Consider the following 20,378-nt stretch of genomic DNA (forward strand, 5'->3'; position numbering starts at 1 on the left):
AGCATTGCTCTTGCTGTGGTTGAGAACAAACTCTAGGGAGACAGAGAGACCAGTTAGAGGGCTGTTATAATAAATAATTCAAGCAAAAGGTAATGACAGCTTGGACTTGGGGGGTGGCAGTAGAACAGTGAAAGCTAGACAGATTCTAGAATTACTTTGATGGTGAAGATGATGGAATTTGCTGACCGCTTAGAGGTGGAGTATAATAAAAGCAAATCAACAAGGGTAATCCCAATATTTTAGATCCAAGGAGCCATTGGATCAATGTTGGTAGCATTAACCGAGATGGGGAATTCTGGGAGAGGGCAGGTCTGTGTTTGAGCGTATGTGTGTGTCTGAGCGTGTGTGTGTGTGTAGCAGGAAACCAAGAGTCCAGTTTTGGACATGCTCATTTTGAGATGCCACTGAGGCATACAAGTGTAGCTGTTGAATACAGAAGCAGAAGTCCAAACTTCAGGGAGAGAAGTTGGATGGAGTTACAAGTACGAGAATCATTGCCGTCTAGCTGGAATTTAAAGCCCTGAGACTAGATAAGATTACCTAGGGAAGGGAGTGCAGATCTAGGAGAAAACAGAACCCAGGATGAAGGCCTGGAGAAGTCAGTATTTTGAGGCTGGGGAGAAGAGCAGGAGCCAGCAAAGGAGGCTGAGAGAAGTGGGAGGATGGGCGTGGCAGGATGCAGACGGAGAATTCCTTCTGCATCATCATGTTGTTCCATACCACCTTGCTGTTGATCAGGGATCTTGTTTCACAGCAAAAGAAGTATAAAAATCTGCTCAGCAACATATCAAGGCTATACCACTGGATCATGAGCAGGGAAGACACAGACAGAACCTGGAGGAATCTGTGTGCAGGCTTCCCTATGCTCTCTCCCTCACAGGAGAGGACACATAGAACTCGCTCTTCCCCCAGCAACATGCATGCAACATTTCTGCCCAGGGAAGCTCATTAGAGCCCAAGGTTTTAATTGCAGGCTGGTCACACAGGCACCCTCTGCCTAGCATGTACCCAAATCCCAGACTCCCAGGAAGAAAGCAGGTGCTCAGCATAAACCACACTCTTGGTATAGTTTAGGCACAGTGAGCCACCCTTATCATTTAGGGACCAGCCAAGTTCCCAGACACTGGCCAAGCACAGCCTTGAAAGAAGCCTATCTGTGGGTGTCAGTCTCAAGCCTGCCATGCTAACTCCTTTTTGCACAGTGGGGATCGTGCTCCCTCAAGCATCTGAGGACTCAGTGCTGGTCTTGGACCATTTCCTAGGAACCTGGGTACCCAAACTCCTGAAAGGCCTCAGAAGGTGGGCCCATCACTTCATGGAAGCCAAGAAGGGACCTTCTTGGCATGGACTCAGAGAGCCGGAAAGTGGTTGGATTAATTGTAGGCCTCACATGGGAATTCCTGAAAGTAAACTATGACAGTGCCTGCAAACAGGCCACAGCAGTCATCTATTTGCAGAACGGGCTGTCTGCTCAGGTCCCGAGCATGTGGGAGCTGCCCTTTCCATAGGAGGTCTCTGCACATGGCCTCCTGCTTGCTCCTTAACCCACTGACCTCATCCTATCCCAGGCCTACCCAGATATCAGGCCGCACTTTCCTGGACCATGGCAATAGCCCCTTATCTCTACCGCTAGCACTATACCTCCCTTTCCCTCCAACCAGGTAGCTTCCTGTCACTACTCTCACAAGAAGTCCACCCCGTAGTACCCACAAACAGGTAGGATGCATGTGTGGCCATGGATGAGACCGTACTAGAACTCAGAAAAGTCAAGATGGTGAGAGGAGCTAGGATGTCAGAGCAATGGGCAGGTGTCTTGTTTTATTTTGATTCTGTAAATCATAAAACCTGGTCATCTCAAGCAACCTCTGCTGGCTCCCCAAAGTCTACATACTAAAGCCCAGATTGCATTCCACAACATGGCATGGTCTTCCATGCCGTCTCACTCACTCATTAATTCATATTTTCATTCATGTGCTTGTATGTTCATTCATTTATTCAACACTACTGAGACCTACTATGAGGCCCTGTGCTGAATTCTGGAAATACACAAATAGCATGCCACCCTCCACACTCCAGAACATGCAGCTAAGGGAGGAGGCACACCTATAATCCAAGGATTTCCACCAGACATGTAGCACCTGAGCCAGCTCCAAACACAGTATCCTTTCCAAAGTGGTGGGCCCTGCGCTTCCAGCCCACCCTCATACCCCCTCCTTCTGTGGGATCCTCACGACCAAAAGTAAGCACTCCCTGTCCAGGGTTCCATAATACAAGGCCTCCACTTCTCAAAGGATTACTGAATTTCACCCTCTGATCTCCTCTTCTCAATGATCTCATAGAGGACAAGAAACAGCCCACATTCATTATTGCTGAAGGGCTTGCCTCCCAATGGGTCTTCAGTACACACCTGCCAAATGAAAACTCCTTGTCAGCCCCATGAGACAAGGCTCCTCCTTATAGGCACCCTGTCCCCACTTTTGGCAGAGGGGAGGGGTGGACACAAAGGCCAAGAAGTTATCTGGTTACAGCAGAATGAATACTGACTGACCTCATAACAGCTGCCACCTGCAAGGACTTAGAGCACTGGGGATTCCATGCTAATGACTTCACGTGCATTCACTCCTGTTACAGGTGAGGAAACTGGAGCTCAGAGAGGGGAATGCCTTGCTCAGGTGATGCAGCTAGTCATGGGCACAGTCAGAGCTGGACGCAGACCTGTAGGGCTCTGGGGCCAGAGTCCTTCTCCACCATGTGCAGTGGCCTCTCTACTCAGGCCTGGATGTCTGAAGGACGGACAGAGCAGGGGCAGCCAGGGCAGCCGAGGTGTGCATGACACAGGACCTGCCGAGGGAATTCCGTGTTCTAATGAGTGTGCAGTGAGTGGTGCAGCACCAATCTCCTGGAGGGGGACAGGCAGGCACGTGGGCAGGCAAAAGCCCCAGGCTTGGCCTCCTGCTACATTTCCAGATCCTCAGCTGTCCAGGGAGGGCAGACCCCGGGCAGGCCTTGGCAAGTGGTCGTTCACCCCCTTCTTTCCCTGAGCTGCCCCTAAATGATGTGAGGCCTGGGCCAGAAGCGGTGAGTGAAGCAAGGCCGACCTCCACCACACTGGCATATGCGCTCCCACCTCAGAGGGATCCGAGGGGACTGCGACAGCCCTTCTTCACTGCAACAGGACTGAGTCAGATGTTTCCCATCTGGAGCCACCAGACAGACTTGGCTGCGACCTCCGTGGAGTCTGTGATCCAGTCCTAGATACCTTAATATATTCTAAAGCCAACATGTAAGACTGATTTACTCATTGAAAAATCAAAGGGGAGAATGTCTGATCATCCTGTTACTGAGGAAAAAGAAAAAAAAAAAAACTTGACTGTTGTCATTGCTAATGTGATGTACTTGACTCGCATGTTTCTGGGGCTGATTATTACAAAATGTGATGTTAGAAATGCTGCTAATCAGGAAGAATTGGGCCCCCCGTGAGAGGAGCAAGGCTGGGGACATTCCAGCTGCTGGAAGCTCCGTGTGATGGGAAAGCAGAAATGACCCATCACCCAAGCAGGGTGGGCCTGGTCTCTGAAGGACCCAGCAGCCCAGACTCGTCCTTGGGTCCCTCTTGTATAGAAGAGACTGCTGAAAGCCACCCCAGATCGGAACTAAGGGGCTCTCTGAAGCAGTGAAAACTTGCCAGGGGCAGAAGTGTGAGTTCAGCCTCCCAGGTAACAGCAGAAGCACTTCCCTACTCTTGCTCCCAATCCCCCTAGTCTGTCCCAGATCACAGCACCCATCTCACTACATTTCCATTTTCTCCTGTTTTGCTCCTCGAAGGCAGGGACTGCCTTGAGTTAATGCCTAGAATAGCATAAAGCCCCCATGTGTAACCCAGTGGGCATGGAAAGGACTTACTTGCTAAACACCAATGCTGGCAATATGCGCAGCCATCTACCACAGGAAAGTCTTTAAGGAAATGATGCTGCCCCTTTCCAGGCACCTGGATGATAGATAACACACAGCAAGGGGCTGCCCTAGAGACAGAGCTTCTGAGAACAACCCAATTTGTGCACCATTTGTCACTGCAGTCATGTGACTGGGAGCCCTGAATGGCTATGACCACAGAGCAGCCTGAAATGCTCACACATTTGACCCAGCTGAAAGGAAAGGAGGGCTGGTGGGTGGGGTGGCCTCCTGCGGAAAGAGGATGTGGGGTACAAAGTCCTACGTTTAACCAGCAGTCCTGGCGCTCAGGTTGAGAGGCTGCGTCATAGCCTCCCTTCCTTGGGATCCATGTGTCGATAATGAGGCCTGTGTTGGGGCCAGAGAAAACCACCAAGTTCTCCATTGTAGCAGAGTAAGGCTTGTGTACAGTTACCCTCCAAAATTTGCTTTGGAGACCACTGAGCCATCTTTTTGGGAAACCCAAGTGACTAAGGTCAAGATATCTTTGGAAGAAATATTTATTTAGCCTTTGGGATGTGGTCGAAGCCTTTGCACATCACAGAGAAGCAGAAAAAGAGATTTTACATGGTCCATATTTTCCCAAGTATTTTCTAGGTGTGTCTGCCAAGGGGTGTTGAAGCACAGGTGCAGATCGGCAAGGTTTGCATATTTTGAGACCAGCTACAGGCAGAGGAAAACCCTAACGAGAAAAGATGAATATTATGTTTGGTATGCAGGGAGGGCACCAGTGGACAGTTACATCTGCCATCCCCTAAATTAGAGCTATTTGTCCTCATAGAATTAATTGCAGAAATAAATAAAATTTATCTTCAATGTTTGGCATGCGATCTCAAAAATTAGAATTCATGAGTTCACATTTTCAATAACTCACATATAAATATAGACAAACGGATGTTTTAATGCAAATTTAATATACAGTAGTTAAATTAATGATTTTTCTCCATTCGTTTTTAACTGAGAAAAAAACCCTCAGAGCCACACCACATAAATCAAACCTGCCCAGCGTGTTTGCGTGATAGAGAAGTCGGCACGTTCACAGGCCATGCATCAAGATCCGATTTGCTTAAAATAAATGGCTCCTGTTTCCAGCTCCAAACGCAGCATCATGTTAATGCATATTCATAACTGGCCATTTATTTCCTTTTTTCCCCTCTCTTCTCAGTTTTATATTTTCTAGATTGAAAACATAACCAAGGACGTTGATTCCCAGAGGCCACATGGGTCAGGAATGCTGTGTTCAGTAGGATTAAAGATGTGGTAAAGCTTCTCCCATCATCACAAACGCGGAAATGCAAAAGGCACCTGCTTCAGAACTGGACTTGGGCTGCTGGATGGCGCCGCAGGAGCCCTCCCTGCTGGGGCGAAGGCGGGTGCGGGCACAAGGAGATGGTGAAGGACGGGACCCTGGACGTGGGCTCTGCTAATTGCTGCTGCGTGTAGCTCATCTTGCCTTATCCGCAGTGATTGCCTCTTGATTTCATGCTGGATGGCTATACTGCTATCGGGAGCCTCTTGGTGAGTTTGTGGACCATACCAAAAAGGCATTTTTATCACCGGCTTAATGCCCCATGGCTGACAGGGAACAGGCGAGAGAGAGAAGTGATGCTACTGCTCGGGCATTAAAGGGATCATTAAGCTCTGCGTTCGGAAAGGTCTTGTTTTCAGTTACATGTCAAGCTTAGGGCTGAAAGTGACAGGTAAGCAAAAGGTAACAGGGGGATGCTCACCTTGTCTGGGCAGCTTCTGCCCTGCACCCTCACCTTCCTCTGTCCTCCCCAACCCTCCCAGGTCAATGGCTGGGGAGGGAGGGTGCAGAGGGCAGAGCACCCGTGAGGCTCAAGGTCCATTTATTGGTTGCATGCCTCTGGGCAAGTGATTCAGCCTGGACTCCCTCCCAGCACTTGTTGCTTCTCTCTCTCCTTAACCTCCCAAGCGCAGAGAGGCAGATACTGGCACTGACCTTCTCCCTTATCCCAGGACACTTCTGCAACTAAGACTTTGCAGTTTTCTCCCTGAAGTACCCATTGAGGCCTTTCTTTGATGCTTGGCAGACAGAGTTACATACAGATTCTCTGTCAAACCTAATCCCTGGTCTTTCTGCCTTTGAATATCCAGGGACTCATCATTGAGATGTAGAGTTTGTGGAACATAAGCATTCAACTAGGGGACTCGAAGCATTTCAAGAAATGGGAAATTGTCCTCATGGTACAATTAACTGGTGCATGGATATCACCCACGGTGATGGCAGTCTGGAGAGATGGCTCCATGTAAGGAAGAAATCAAGTGTAATTGAGGGCTGCATAATTTACGGATGACCTGGGGCAGCTGTAAATAATGAACATCCCCAAATTATTATTCATTGTTTTATTAGGCATCCTGCTTCTTTCCAAAGAGAAGCTCCAGGGATTGAGATGTATTTGTGACGAGATTTAAATGGCAGACACGCTTCACTTTAGTCTACACCCAGAGGATCTGCTCCAAAGAGCCTATACATTCTTCTCTAGCAAATGGTTGGTAGCGTCGAACTCTAGACTAAGTGAACAGGGCCTGTCCAGCCTTGGCAGGGTCAGCCAATCAGTGGCAACAGAAACATACCGTTCTAATTTTCAAAGGGCATGGGCAGCATCTCCTCTGGTGCAAAGGACTTTCAGGAGCCTGCGCCTGGGGGCTCAGCATCTCTCCTGGGATGGGGCCCATCCACTATTTTAGATGGTCATTGGATTTCTTTTGTTGGAAATCTGGCTTTGAGATGACAAACCCTTCCCCATTCAGTTCAAGGTTTGTGTGCTTTGATTTGAATATGGCTCCTCAGAAGAAACATGACAGCTGACATTGAGGCACGGTCCTTGGCTGGCTGTGTTGGGAAAGGGAAGCTAAAATGGTCCAAAGAGAAAATCTCTATCCATATAGCAGTGACCAGCAAGAGCCTAGCACATGCTGTGTCTACAGAGAGGAAAACACCCAGACGAGCAGAATGTAGCAGATGAAACAAGAGACATGCATGTGCTTGGAGACAGTGAAGTGCTGCATTCATGTAAGGGATGCTCACTCCACTCCTGCTGCTTTCTAGCACCTCCGCAGGCCCCACCCAGGAGAAACTGCCTCACCCCTCACAGTGGGATTCTCGAGCCCTCTTGGGCACCCACAACGTGATAGTAATGGAAGTTTGGGACAACTAGCCAGGCATGAGCCAGAGAGTGTGGGCTCATGGCCAGTGCTGGCAAGAGGCAGGCAGGCCCCAATTCCCTGGGGACAGAGGCCCCATCCCAGGGATTTCAGTCCTGAAATCAGTCCCAATGGTTCCACTGGCAACTGCCTTAAAATCATCCGCCCTCACTGAGTCCCAGCTGTGTTCCCTGAGGCTTATCAGCTCTGACATACTCCCGACTCATTTATTTTTCTTATTCTCCACACAGTCTCTTCTAGAGGGGTATAATTTCCCTGGCAAGTGGCGTGGTTGTCAGATCACCTGATTAAGAGGTCTGCATTCATTACTGTGAAACTGCCCAGCCCTGCATCTATAAGGAGCGCACAGGACAGCACAGGGGACTGTTCTGGGATTTTTGTTTTCTCCTCCAATGTCAAGTAAAAATTACAATTATGAGCGTCCTACATGTCTTCTGTGACAAAGCTGTCATCCCTGTGGCCCTTGCTGGCCTTGGGAAAATAATCCACGTAGAAGTGAACAGCCCAGACCCTGGAGTTAGACTGCCTACTTTCAGACCCTGTTCCTCTACTCACTAGCTCTGCGCCTTAAGTAGTGTCATCAAACGCTCCTCAGTTCTTCCACCTGTAAAATGGGGACGAGAGAAATACCCACCTCAGAGAGTGGCCAATAGGATTACACGAGGTAGTGTTATAAGGTAATATTATAAAATGCTTACATAGTGTCTGGCACATGGTCAGTGCTTTATAAGAGTTTACACAAATCAATCAGGCCCATCCTTTGGATAGTTCATTTTGTTCAGTATCAGAATTAATTGTGTTTATTGGATGTGACTCAGAAGCCACATCCAATAACACCGTGTGGATAACTGTTGTGTATGTCCATGTCTGTGCAGAAGCCTACCCTTATCCACACATGTTCTCTCGATACCTAGAGGCCAGGTGGGATGGGCAGCAGAGGTATTATCATCCCCATTTCACATACAAAGGGACTTAAGCCCAGGGGATAAGGGAAATGACTTATTCAGAGTTATAAGGATAGAATGAAACCAGGGTCGCTTGACTCATTTGTTCCTTTCATTGATGTTTACTCTGATCTGCACATCAGGAATTAAGGTGTAGGCAACCCAAGCTGCCAGAGGGGAAGACTCCGGAGCACAGACCCCTGCAGAAACACATTTTGCAATGGAAGTAAGATTGCCTTGGGAGCAGTCAGGCATGGAAGAAGCCTGGTCCGTCTGGACAATGGTGGGTGGGAAGAAGCAAAGGCTGAGTCTTGGAGGATGAGATGTTCCCCAGGTGAAGGAGGCAGGAAGAGCACTGCAAGTGTGCACACAACAAAACATACACGGGCACCGGAGGAGGAAACAGTGGCATGCCTGGGAGCCACAGGTTGCACAGTGAGCCGAGCCTGTGGCCCAGGGCAAGTGTCGGGGGAACTGGGACTGAGGACCCCACACGTCACAACTCAAGGAGTGTGGACTCGATCCTGCGGTCAGCAGGGAGCCACTGAGAGGCTAAATAGGGGGGCATGGGTTGTATGGTAGGATCTGCATGATAGAAATACTAAGAAAAGTGATTGTGTGGACTGGACTGGGGAGGAGAAGGTGAGCCTAGCGGCAGGAGGCCAGGTTGGAGCTTTATGTCTTTGAATTCAACCAGCACCTCTTATCTGCCAAGCACGCTGTAGTGTGAGGCTAAGTGGTAAGCAAAACAAAGCCGCAGCCCTCTTGGAGTTTACCTTTCAATACCACAAGAGGTGGTAAGCTCCTCAGCCAGAACAGTGATATTCCAACACACAGGGGAGGAGACAGATCTGAGGAATACCCAGGGGGGCTTGACAGGGCGTGAGTTAAAACTCACTGCACACTGGAAGTCTTTGGAAAGCCTTCCATTCTTCCTTCTTACTGAGGAATGCCCCCGGATTCAAACATGTTTTGCATTGCCAAAACTAGAAGGTGGTTTGTTTAGGCACATTCCTCATTCTCCAAATGCATACATTCAACTTTCAAATTAAGAATTATAATTGATGATCTAGATGTAGCTGCTATGAATAGAGATCCAAAATAGTAGTAGCCTAAGTCAGGGAGACGTCTATTTCTCTCTTGCACCACAACTTGGGCACCATCAGTGCAGGCTGGTGCCGTGGCTATTACACGCAGTGTCAGGAGCCTAGACTCCTTCAGTCGGCCTGCTGCACCCATCCCCAGGGAAGCTGCCTCCTCCACAGGTCCCAGATGGGTCACCCCCACTATGTTTGCATTCCTGACAAAACGGGAAGGAAAAAGGGGGAAATAGAAGTTGGACCCTTTAAAGGAACCACCTGGAAATAGCTCACATCACTGTGCTCAGCTTGGCTGGAACTCAGTTAACTGGCTAAACCTGGCTGTCAGGAAGGCTGGGAAAAGTAGCCAACTAAAAACTGGAGGTTCTAGACTGGGCACAGTGGCTCACGCCTGTAATCCCAGCACTTTGGGAGGCCGAGGCAGGTGGATCACTTGAGGTTAGGAGTTCGAGACCAGCCTGGCCAATAAGGTGAAATCCCGTCTCTACTAAAAAATACAAAAAAAATTAGCCGGATGTGGTGGAATATGCCTGTAGTCCCAGCTACTCAGGAGGCTGAGGCAGGAGAATCGCTTAAACCCAGGAAGCGGAGGTTGCAGTGAGCTGAGATCGCGCCATTGCACTCTAGCCTGGGCAACAGAGCGAGACACCATCTCAAAACAAACAAACAAACAAAAAAAACAAAACAAGCAACAACAACAAATGGTGGTTCTAGAGAATGAGAAGAAAATAGATGTTAGGAGACAAACAGTTCTCTCTGGCATAAAAAGTTTTGGTGCTTTGTCATTGACTTGAAAATGCTTTATGACTCAGCCTCAAAACAGTCCTTGTCCTCCACTGTTCTCAACCCAATCATTCTGAGGACAGAACAGAGATTCTGTAGACAGAGCTCACACAGAAGACAACTGAATTTAGCCTCCAAGGGGGATAAACAGGTCTCACTCAGGACTCATTTTTTTCTAAAGTCAGTGATTCTGACATCCTCAGTAAATATGTGACTTTGATGGGAAATATGACAGGGCCCACAGTTCTGATGACCTGCAAGGTGGAAACTTGTGCTTAGCTGCTGACTGTCCCGGACTTTCTGTTTTGTCCCTACCATGGGGCCAGGGATGTCATCTGCTAGAGCCCCACACCAGGGGAACTAAATTTCAGAGCCTGGAGAAACAAAGCCCTGTAGCCTCCTTACACAGCTTGGTCCTTTAGCTCCTGGGTGTGGGTGGCAGCCACTCACTCAGGGTGACAGGAGCCCCTGCCACAGGCAGAGCATCGCTAACTGTCTGGTGCCATTGCTTGGGTCCCTGAGCAGGGCCCTGCAGCCAGCCACTCGCCATCTGCCCTCCCCATGGTCCTCAGTGTTTTCCCCTGCTCCACATCTTACCTTTCTAACCCTCGACCCAGTCTCTCCACAGTGGCCCTGTTGGCCAGCCAGTTCCTTCCCTCCCACCTCTTCAATCTGACCTTGCCTTAATTCCAGAACAATCTCCTCAGGGCTCATCTTGGACCACTCCCTTCCCCTGTCCAGATAACTCCCATGCTAACCCCACCTGGGGCATGGTGCCCTACTTCTGAGGCAGGAGGTCCTCGTCAACAGCACAACTGAACTCCAAACTCGAGAGCAATTATATAAGTTTAGAAAACATTGCTTGAGGCAATCCACAGTGCCAACCAGCTACTTCAAATTCAGTAAACCTTTTAAACACATTTGCATTTTTTCCCACAATAGCCTCAATGTATTCAGATACAGTAGTGGGTATATGTGTGAGAAAGATTATTTATTTGGTCTACAGATAGTTGTGTATGCTGTGTGGGGCACAGGGATGGGAGGATCTCCTGCAAATCTCTGAGCCACTCAGGGAACTACAGTACCCTGAATAAAGAGAAAACTCTTTCCTTTGGGGATCCAGGTTCCTGACCTTCTGACCCTGCCCTACTTTTTCAAGCTTCTTGTTTCTTATACCCCAAAATTCAACCCACAACCACAATCAGGCTAGTGGTCTCAGCACTCTAAGTGCCCCAACCAAACTTCCCCCAACAGGCTGGGCGCGATGGTTCACACCTGTAATCCCAGCAAATTTGGGAGGATAGGCGGGTGGATCACCTGAGGTCAGGTGTTTGAGACCAGCCTGACCAACATGGTGAAACTCCGTCTCTACTGAAAATACACAAATTAGCCAGGTGTAATAGCGGGTGCCTGTAATCCCAGCCACTCGGAGGCTGAGGCAGGAGAATTTCTTGAACCCTGGAGGCAGAGGTTGCGGTGAGCCGAGATCGCGCCATTGCACTCCAGCCTGGGCAACAAGAGTGAAACTCCATTTCAAAATGAAAAAACAAACAAACAAAAACTTCCCCCGGCCACCCCACCAGAACTTCCCTTCCACAAATCAACTCATCCTCATCTCCATATCTGTGCCCTGCCGGGAACATGCCTATCTCCTCTCTGTCACTAAAATGACCCCCTCCTCCCATTATTCCATTCGTAAGATCAGACATAGATCTAGTCCTCTCCTCCAAAAAGGCTGTCTGCCTGCCCAGCCTTCTCTGGATCCTATCTCATATCCAGAAAGGACTCCATAGTCAGGACAAGAAAGAGAACCAAGGTGGAATTATGCCATGCTTGCTGACTTTGTCTTGCAAGCAAAATGCCACTTTCCTTAAATGAAGGATCATGACACATATCTGCTGTACCTCAAATACGCTTGGCGTTAGAGATCAATACATTCCTACTGGTGGATTATAGTTACTGAAAACCTAGCAGTTGATTACAGTTCTTAGAGAAAGAATAAATCATTTTCAATTCCTGCCTGCATGCATATAGGACCCCATGTAGGGACTATCAAGCATCTGGGTGAATGATAAATTCCACTGATGCTCCAGATGTTTCTAAATATAAAGATGCAGGGCAAACACTCGGGGGGATGAACTGAATTTCTGACTTTTGATGTGAATGTTTTGTGGCTATGCATACACGACTTAAAATCTTTTTTGTAAACCTTCGCCTGTAGAGACAGTGACTTGCACATCCTCTGTCCAGGCATCTCCAAATTCAAAACTTCTTATTTGCTTCTTCTAATAATTTTCCTCTGCCCACCTGCCTGCTGCTCCGTTAACATGGGATGACTCAGAAAGAACAAGCCCTCCTTTGCTGTCACGTTTCCTCCACCCCAGCAGGGGCATCTCAGGATTTATGCTGTCTCCCAGAGAGCTCCATAAAAGATGAGCTAACTAGCTGGGAGAACTTCGGGAATCAGGGAAGCTCTGAGCTCCCAATCATAACGGTGCCATGCTTTGGATCCGAGGATACTGAATTAAACCTTTCTTCCCCTTAACCACATTGGTTTCTCACGACGTCTCTGAAAAATCAATTTGGAAAGGCATTGAGAGAAATGGGGAGAAAGCAAATAAAATTTTGTTACTGAATTTTATTTAGAGAAAAATGCAGTGCTTTCCTATAAAAATACAATTTGATTATATTACAATTTCATCCCTAATCTGTGTTTCCTATGCCAAAGTGTTCCTTAATGGATCAGAAATACATAATTGCCAGCCATATACTCTCTTGTAGCTTCCAGAAACAATGTTTCTCTAGTGTCTTCTCTCCAGGGTCTGTATTCTTGGCAACCCTGGGGCCAGGCTCCCACCAGATGGATGCCCCACCCAGCTGGCAATGTTCTGCCAGCCAGTCCATTGTGATTACAGAGGTGGCTCTGACCCACATCTCAATTCTGAGCTGCCCAGGGCTGAGGGATCATTAACTTGAAGGCATGGACCCCCCCACATCATGTCTCTACTTATTTCTGAATTCCTTGCTTCTGTCCCAAGAAGGGTTCAAGGCCGAGTCACCGCTGAACTCTCCTTTGGTCCAAGTCTCACACTGAATCCCGCTCTTATCCATCCCTGCAAGACTGAATGCTGGAGGCTGGGGTGAATGGAGGGAGGGTTACCTGGCCTCCACACTGACTCACTCAACAAGCAGAGAAATGGTGCACAAGAGATGCTCTGTAAATAGTGTCAACAGGAAGCCACAGCCTGCACAGGGATAAGGGTCCATGTGAAGACAAACACTCTTAAGTAGCTGAGAACATCCCAGTGATGGCAGGGGGAGGTACAGAGCCACCTTGAGCTGTATCTTCACCACTCACTGGTTTACTGAACACCTACCATGTGCCACCTATTATGTACACATTAATAGCACACTACACTATAAATAAAACAGATGTGTGCTTGGTCTCATAGAATTTATAGTCTAGACGGGTAAAACAAATACTGAGCAAGCATCTATAGTAAAATGTAAAGGAAAATTAGAGCAAGGAGCTGGAAAGAGGGGTGCAGCAGGAGTGATGGGAAGCTGCCCTGAAGAGGTGTTTTTAAACTGACAACAGAAGGAAGGGTAGGAGTCTGCCAGATAGATAAGAGGGCAGAGTCCTGTTGGCAGGAAGTGTTATGAGGAGAGTAAATGGTACATGCAAAGACTCTGAGGACAGCATGATGAGTAGGGCACATTCACACCCCCAAGATGAGCCAAGTGCCTGGAGTGGACAGAACAGAGGCCACGAGGATCTTGGAGGAGGTTGGAGCCTTAGCGTGGGTTTCATCCTTTGGTTGTGGGGAACCACTGGGGGTTTGAGCAGGCATGTGATGTAATCAGATCTCTCCCTCATGAAGATCCGTCTGGCTGTGAAGCATGGCATAGTGGCTGTTGTTAACTAGGTAAGACACAGTAAGAAAGGGCGGTGGCCTGGGCTTGTACCAGAAGAGCTGGATTCAGTTCTTGGAGCCACAGCTTGCAAAGCACAGAAATTGGGACAGAGAACCCCTTGAATAGAATGTTGGTGAAAGAGGCTGGGCTGTGGGGGCTCTGACCTCTCCAGCAAAGGTGCAAATTCCATATGCTCTGAGATAAGATCCTTACCTGTCTGGCCACGGGAGATGTGAGAGGAAGAAGTGGTGTCTTCCAAGAGGAAGCAGAGAACAGGTCAGACTCCCTCTCACTTCCTGCTGCTCCCTTGACTTGGGGTTCCAACCTCCCCACCTCGCTTATTATCCAATGACTTCCTACTCAACCTTCACAGCCCAACTCAAATATCACTCAAATATCACTCAGGGGGCCTGCTCTGACCTCTCGCATTACATCGGGCCACTGCCATCTGCCTCTGCTGCACTGTGTACCTTGCACCAGTGCTCATGTTACAGCTGTGATGTTATGCTTCTTAATGAGAATATTTGAGCCACATCTCTCTCACCCTTATGTGGGTGCTCCATGATGGCAGAACTACAACAATGCCTGGCACACAGTGGGTGCTCAATAAATGCTTTTTGAATGAGTATGAACTAAACACAGCCACATGCTTTGTTTCTGGCAGAGGTGAAGGGATTTCCATTTGTGAGGAAGTTCGCTCACTCATGGCTCACCCTTCTGGGTGGACAGGGGCTTGACAGGGCCTTGCTTCTGCTTTGCTGATCCAGCCCCACCGAAAAGCATATGGCTAGTAGAATCCAAACTTTACACCGACTCTCTCACAAACATTTTAAAAATAAGAAAACTTTTAAAGACGGACCATTCTGGAGCTCAAAAAAACATCCTCTCATAATTAGAAGATTAGGGAGCCTTTTATGGGAACAGAACTATAATCATCACACTTTATTACAAGAAATTATATACAAATTATACGATTATAAAAAATTTGTTGCATCCTCCCAAATTACAATACCCTATGCATCTCCTGAGGAAAATTGTACTCCGTTTCCACCCAGAGGGAAGGAGAGATTCTGATTTGACATTTTGAGAAGAACCGGCACGGATTAGTGTCAGCAGCCATATTTTATTGATAAACTGATTTCCTTGGTTGCTCCAGCCCTGACCTCCCAAGGACTCTGACTGCCACCTTGATATGGATAAATGCTTCCTGTGCCAGACATTATGAGCTGTCTTAGTACATTTTGTGCTGCTCTAACAGAATACCTGAGACTGGGTAATTTATGAACAATAGAAGTTTATTTGGCTCACAGTTCAAGAGGCTGGGAAGTCCGAGATCAAGGGGCTGCATCTGGTGTAAGTCTTGGAATCTAAAGGTTGGAGACCCTGGTGTTCTGATGTCCAAGGGCAGAAGGAGAAGAGTTTCCCAGCTCCAAGGTAGCGGGGGGATTGCTATTTCTCTGCCTTTTTTGTTCTGTCTGGGCCCCAACCAACTGATTGTTGTCCATCCACATTGAGGGCAATTCTTCCCCATTCCATCTATAGACTCACATGCCCATCTCCTCCAGAAACCTCCTCACAGACATGCCCAGCAGGCATACCTTATCAGCTCTTTAGGTATTCCTCAATCCAGTCCAGGCAACACCTAAATTTAACCTTCCTATAAGCCCTATCCGAATTCTATGTGGAGGTGCAAAGACTTCATATTCCAGACTCAAATACTCCCTCCGATCCCCAGCAAAGCCATGAAAAGCATCAACAGATACAACCTGCGCCTAGGATGGGGATGGGACCTGGGAGAGGAGATCAAGAACCTACCCTTCAAAGGGTGCCACATCTGGACTGTGCTGTTGCCCTGGGCTCAGAGTGGGCCCCATCTGTGAGTGCCACAAAAGCCTGGATATACCTGAGGGCCTAAGGCCGAGTTTGCCTGGGTGATCTGCCATGCACCTCCTCCGCACCTACACTCCACAGAAATTCTTTAGTCTCCTCCTCTCAATCAACAACATTCATCCACAAAACATTAACTTAGCAGGTGCTATGTGCCAAGCACTTTGCTGGGTGCTGGGGCACTGGGGACTGTGAAACTCAGCAGAGTTCCTGTTCTCCTGGAGTTCACAGCCTAGCCTGGGAAACAGAAGCTGATCTGCACGCTCCCACATAAACACAAAAGCATGAGCTCTGTGTGGGAGCACACAGTACCCTCCTAGTGCTCCAGGTGCTCCGGGTTCCTACTTCCAGCACCTGTGACCATTCATCTTATGTCTTAGTTTCTTCAGGCTGCCACAACAAAAATACCATAGACCAGGTGGCTTAAACCACAGAAATTTATCTCTCATGGTTCTGGAGGCTGCGAAGACTTAGGTGTCAGTAAATCTGGTGTCTAGCAAAGGTCCTCTTCCTGGTTTGCAGATGGCCATCTTCTTCTGTGTCCTCACATGGCAGAGAGCAGAAAGAGCAGGAAGCAAACTCGCTTGTCTCTTTTATAAGGGCACTAATCCCATTATGAGGGCTCTGCCTCCCAAAGTCCCCACTTCCTAATACCATCAGCTTGGGGGTTAGGGTTTCAACATATGAATTTGGACTGACTACAAACATTCAGTCCATAATGCCTTGTTTTGAGCCACTGTGTTGTGGCATCAGATGAGGGCTAGGACCCTCAGGTCCCTCCCATCCCAGAAGCTTTCCAGCAGATACAGGGAGTGAAACAACAGACCTGCCAGGCCTGCCATGATGTTGCAGTTGACTGCAACCCTCTTTGTTAGCCACTTCTTCCCCATGATCATCATCATGAATGCCATCATAGCTACCAGCTTCTGAGCACCCACCAGCAATGAAGCTTTGCTAGCACATTCTCAACTTCCCCTCTTGGTTGCAAACTGTTACCCTCACTGTGCATACCAGGTTCTGGCTCACATTTGTGATCTGTGGTCCCAGGCACCCAGCACAACAGCGAGCACCCTCACTCACACTACAAGCTTAAAGAGAACTCCACATGTCAAATGTCAGAAGGAAGGGCAGGTTTCCCTTCTCAAATGTCAAAGTAAGCAGAACATTTATTCCCCTTAAACCATCATTTTCTTCCAAGGGATTTGTACATAAACATAGTTCCCACTCAAGCAGTCCTCTCCCCTAGGACCAAAGAGGTCATAGCTGGAGACCTTACTCCACTGACCTAACGCGGACAGCAGCCACAGTAAGGAAGATGCCTGGGATGCCACTGAACCGAACATTCAAGTCCAGCTCCTGCTTCAGCCAAGCTCTTTCAACCTGTCATCATCAGGATCCTGAGGCTAAGCTCAGAGCCAGGTACTGCTCCTGTCCTCAGGGGGCCCCAGACAAAGCCAGGACAGCTAGAGACCAAAGACGACCCCCTTCCTTCCCTGCACACCAGGAGTATGTAAGAATGTGAGAAGGGGAGATGGGACAATACGGAAGTAAAGATGTGAGTGGCCTCCATGGAGGCCAGCCTTAGCAAGGTCTATGCTGCCCCTGAAATGGGACTCAGGTTCCAATGCCTACTTCTGCTGGCTCTGTTCCTGATCAGACCAGCCCACCTTCCTCATTCCTTCTGTTCTGAGATAAAGCCACACTTCTCCCAGCACTCCATCTCCATTTAAACTCTGGGACAGAGTCTATGCTCAGTACTTTCTATATATTACTTAATGTAATCTTCACACACACAAACCCTGTGAGGTGGCTCTTATTCCCACTGTGTCATCTAAAGAAGTTGCAGAGTAGCCTTTTCCCATGGCTGGTCCATGGAAGTCTGCAGGGAGAAGACAGGGCTGCCTGGCTCTGAAGCCTACGCTCCTGACTTCCATATTGACCTCTCTCCTCCTTCTTTGCTCACTCCTGGTTTTCAGGGCATGCAAGTAACTGGGGGGTGTCTTTGGTCTTCAGCTGTCCTGGCTTTTTCTGGGGCTCTGAGCTTTGCCTCAATATCCTGCTGAAGTCCTGTGACTGTCCTCTGGGCATCTGCCCCATCCACTGGCCTTCCTGCAGGCCCCTGGGGCCCATCCCAGGCCTGTGCCCTGTGCCTCTGCTCATGCTAACCCTGACCGTAGAATTCCCCTGCCTGATCTCCCTGTCCTCGAAGCGCCAGAGCCCTTTATCTGGGCTCACCTCTGGCATGTTGTACTTCTCATTTTAATGAGTCATGTCTCTCTCCCCTACCAAAAGGTCACCTCTGATCATTTCTGCATTGCACACTTCTCTGACATGTGGCTGGCCTTCACAAAAGTATCTGTTGAGTGAATAACTACACGTGGATAAGTGAACAGATGGACAGATAGACAGATTCCCCAGGTGGCTCCAGTTCATCTGGGTTAGGCAAGAAGGGCTGTGGGGAAGGAGGAGGGGGAAGCCCCAGCTATGCAGCCCCCATGAAGACACCCACAGCCTCTGCGTTAGGTGTGGGAGTGGGTGCAGGGATGTGTGCATGCTCTCATGTAGATAGGAGTCTGAAAATTATGCTGTGAAATCATCAAAGTGTGAGGCTGAGAAGTTGTCCTTTCTGAGCCATGGCCTGGGGGCCCTGAAGCCCAAATGGACGCCAAGCTTGCCTGTGGGAGAGGAGCCCCAACACCCTAGCACGAGGTCCTTGGACCAGACAATGCAGCTACCTCAGCCGCAGTGCCCGAAACACAGGGCGATTAGGAGGAATTAGTGGAGGGCAGGGGGAGGGCTTGGAAACCACCATGGCAACTGTGGGCACATCTTTTGTGTGGCACTCCTCTTTGTCTCTGCCAGTGACTAGCAGGGATATTATATAAGCAGCAAACGTGCTCTCTGTTGGTACTGAGCCCACACCGCTGGCAGACCAAGGGCTGGGAGGCACCACATGAGAATCCTGTTCTTCCCCTCTACCACCCTGAGGAAGGACTCGGTGGGGCTAGCCAGGGTCAACTCAGGCAACCCCAGGTGAAACCCTGCCCAATTCAGCACCCACTTTCCAGACGCAGCCTCTCCACCAGCCACACTGGGCAGCCAGCGTACGGGATCAGCAGGTTCCTACCCCTGCCCCATACCATGCTGACATCGCCCCGATGACAAATAAACACACTCATCCTCTCTGTCTTGGAAGCAATGGAAAAGACCGTCTCCACCCCACCTTCTCCATTTGCATGAATTTCCCAAGAAAACCCAAGGCACATCAACAGCTAATGAGGAGTGAAAACTGAAGCCCCACTTGTCAGAACCTCTTTATTTTTAAGAGGCTGAATTTATAAACTCAATCTGAAATGGGCCCCTTGTGGCACGACAGAGAGCTCCGTGTAGATGGCAGGCTTCAGCAGTCCCCTCTGCAGGCTCTGGCCCTCAGAGGCAGGGGAAAGTGAGGGCCCGTTGCCCATAGCCCAAGGAAGGGTCGCCACCTTCCCAACCTCGTGTGAGACAATCCACCAACAAGGCCTGGCAAAATCAGCAAGGTGCCAGGACCAGCTGTGATTCTCAACAGATAATTTCCTGCTGGAGGACACATGTCCACTGTTCTCCCCCAGTGTCTGTCCCTGTCACCAGGGGAAGTACTCCCAAAAAGATAGCTCCCATAGGTGAGAGCTTATCTCCAAGTCTTTATCCTCAATAGGACAGCTTTATTTCCACTTGGGTTCTAGCATTTTCTGGAGGGCAGATTCTTTTTTCCCAATTCAATTCCATAAGGATTTATTAAGCACCACTGTGTGTGGCTTTCATAAAAGAAACCAAACAGAGCGAGCTTTCTCTGACCCCGACTATCAAAGTCAAAGCGACAGAGAGGAAGCAACTACTTCATACAACCCACACCCTGCTCACGTCGAAAAATCATTCAGGCAGCAGCAAGCAGCACCCTCCAGAGACAGGAGGACAGGATCCAGAAGCCAGGGGCCGCCAGAAGCTTCCAGAGACAGCAGGAGAGCATCCGTACTGAGGGCTGAGCCTCGCCAGACAGACTCCAGGGAAAGTAGGAAGGACAGACAGAGAGGGACAGTCATTGTGGCAATGAAGAGTACAGTGTGAATCACAGACCTGAGTCCAAATCCCAGCCCTGCCACTTATCAGTCAGGTGACCTTGGCGGGGGGCACTGTCTCCCTCAGCCTCCATTAGCTCTTCTGTCAAACAGTGATGGAGCCGTTGTGACTATTACATGCGATAATGCGTGATTATTATGCACAATAATGTGTGACTATTACATGCGATCATGCATGACCATTACATGCAATAATGCATGACTATTACAAGTGATAATGCATGCCAACGTGCTTGGCACAGCACCTGCAAAGATACAGGGCTCCATATGTGGGAGATGATTTCCCTGTTAGGTAAGCGAGGAGATCTCAGGACTGTCCTAAAAGGCTCCTTGAGAATCTGGAGCTCTCAAGCATCTCACAGCAATGGCCAAAGTCCCCTCTGGGCTGGAAGGACTGACAGCTACAAAATACAATGAGACCTTGGGAGGCCAGGCAGTGGTTCTGTGAGACCTGGTGGGTTTCCCTCAAAGGAGACAGACCCACCACACTC

This window comes from Macaca mulatta, chromosome 6 (genome assembly GCF_049350105.2).
Source record: "Macaca mulatta isolate MMU2019108-1 chromosome 6, T2T-MMU8v2.0, whole genome shotgun sequence".
Taxonomy (NCBI): Eukaryota; Metazoa; Chordata; class Mammalia; order Primates; family Cercopithecidae; genus Macaca; species Macaca mulatta.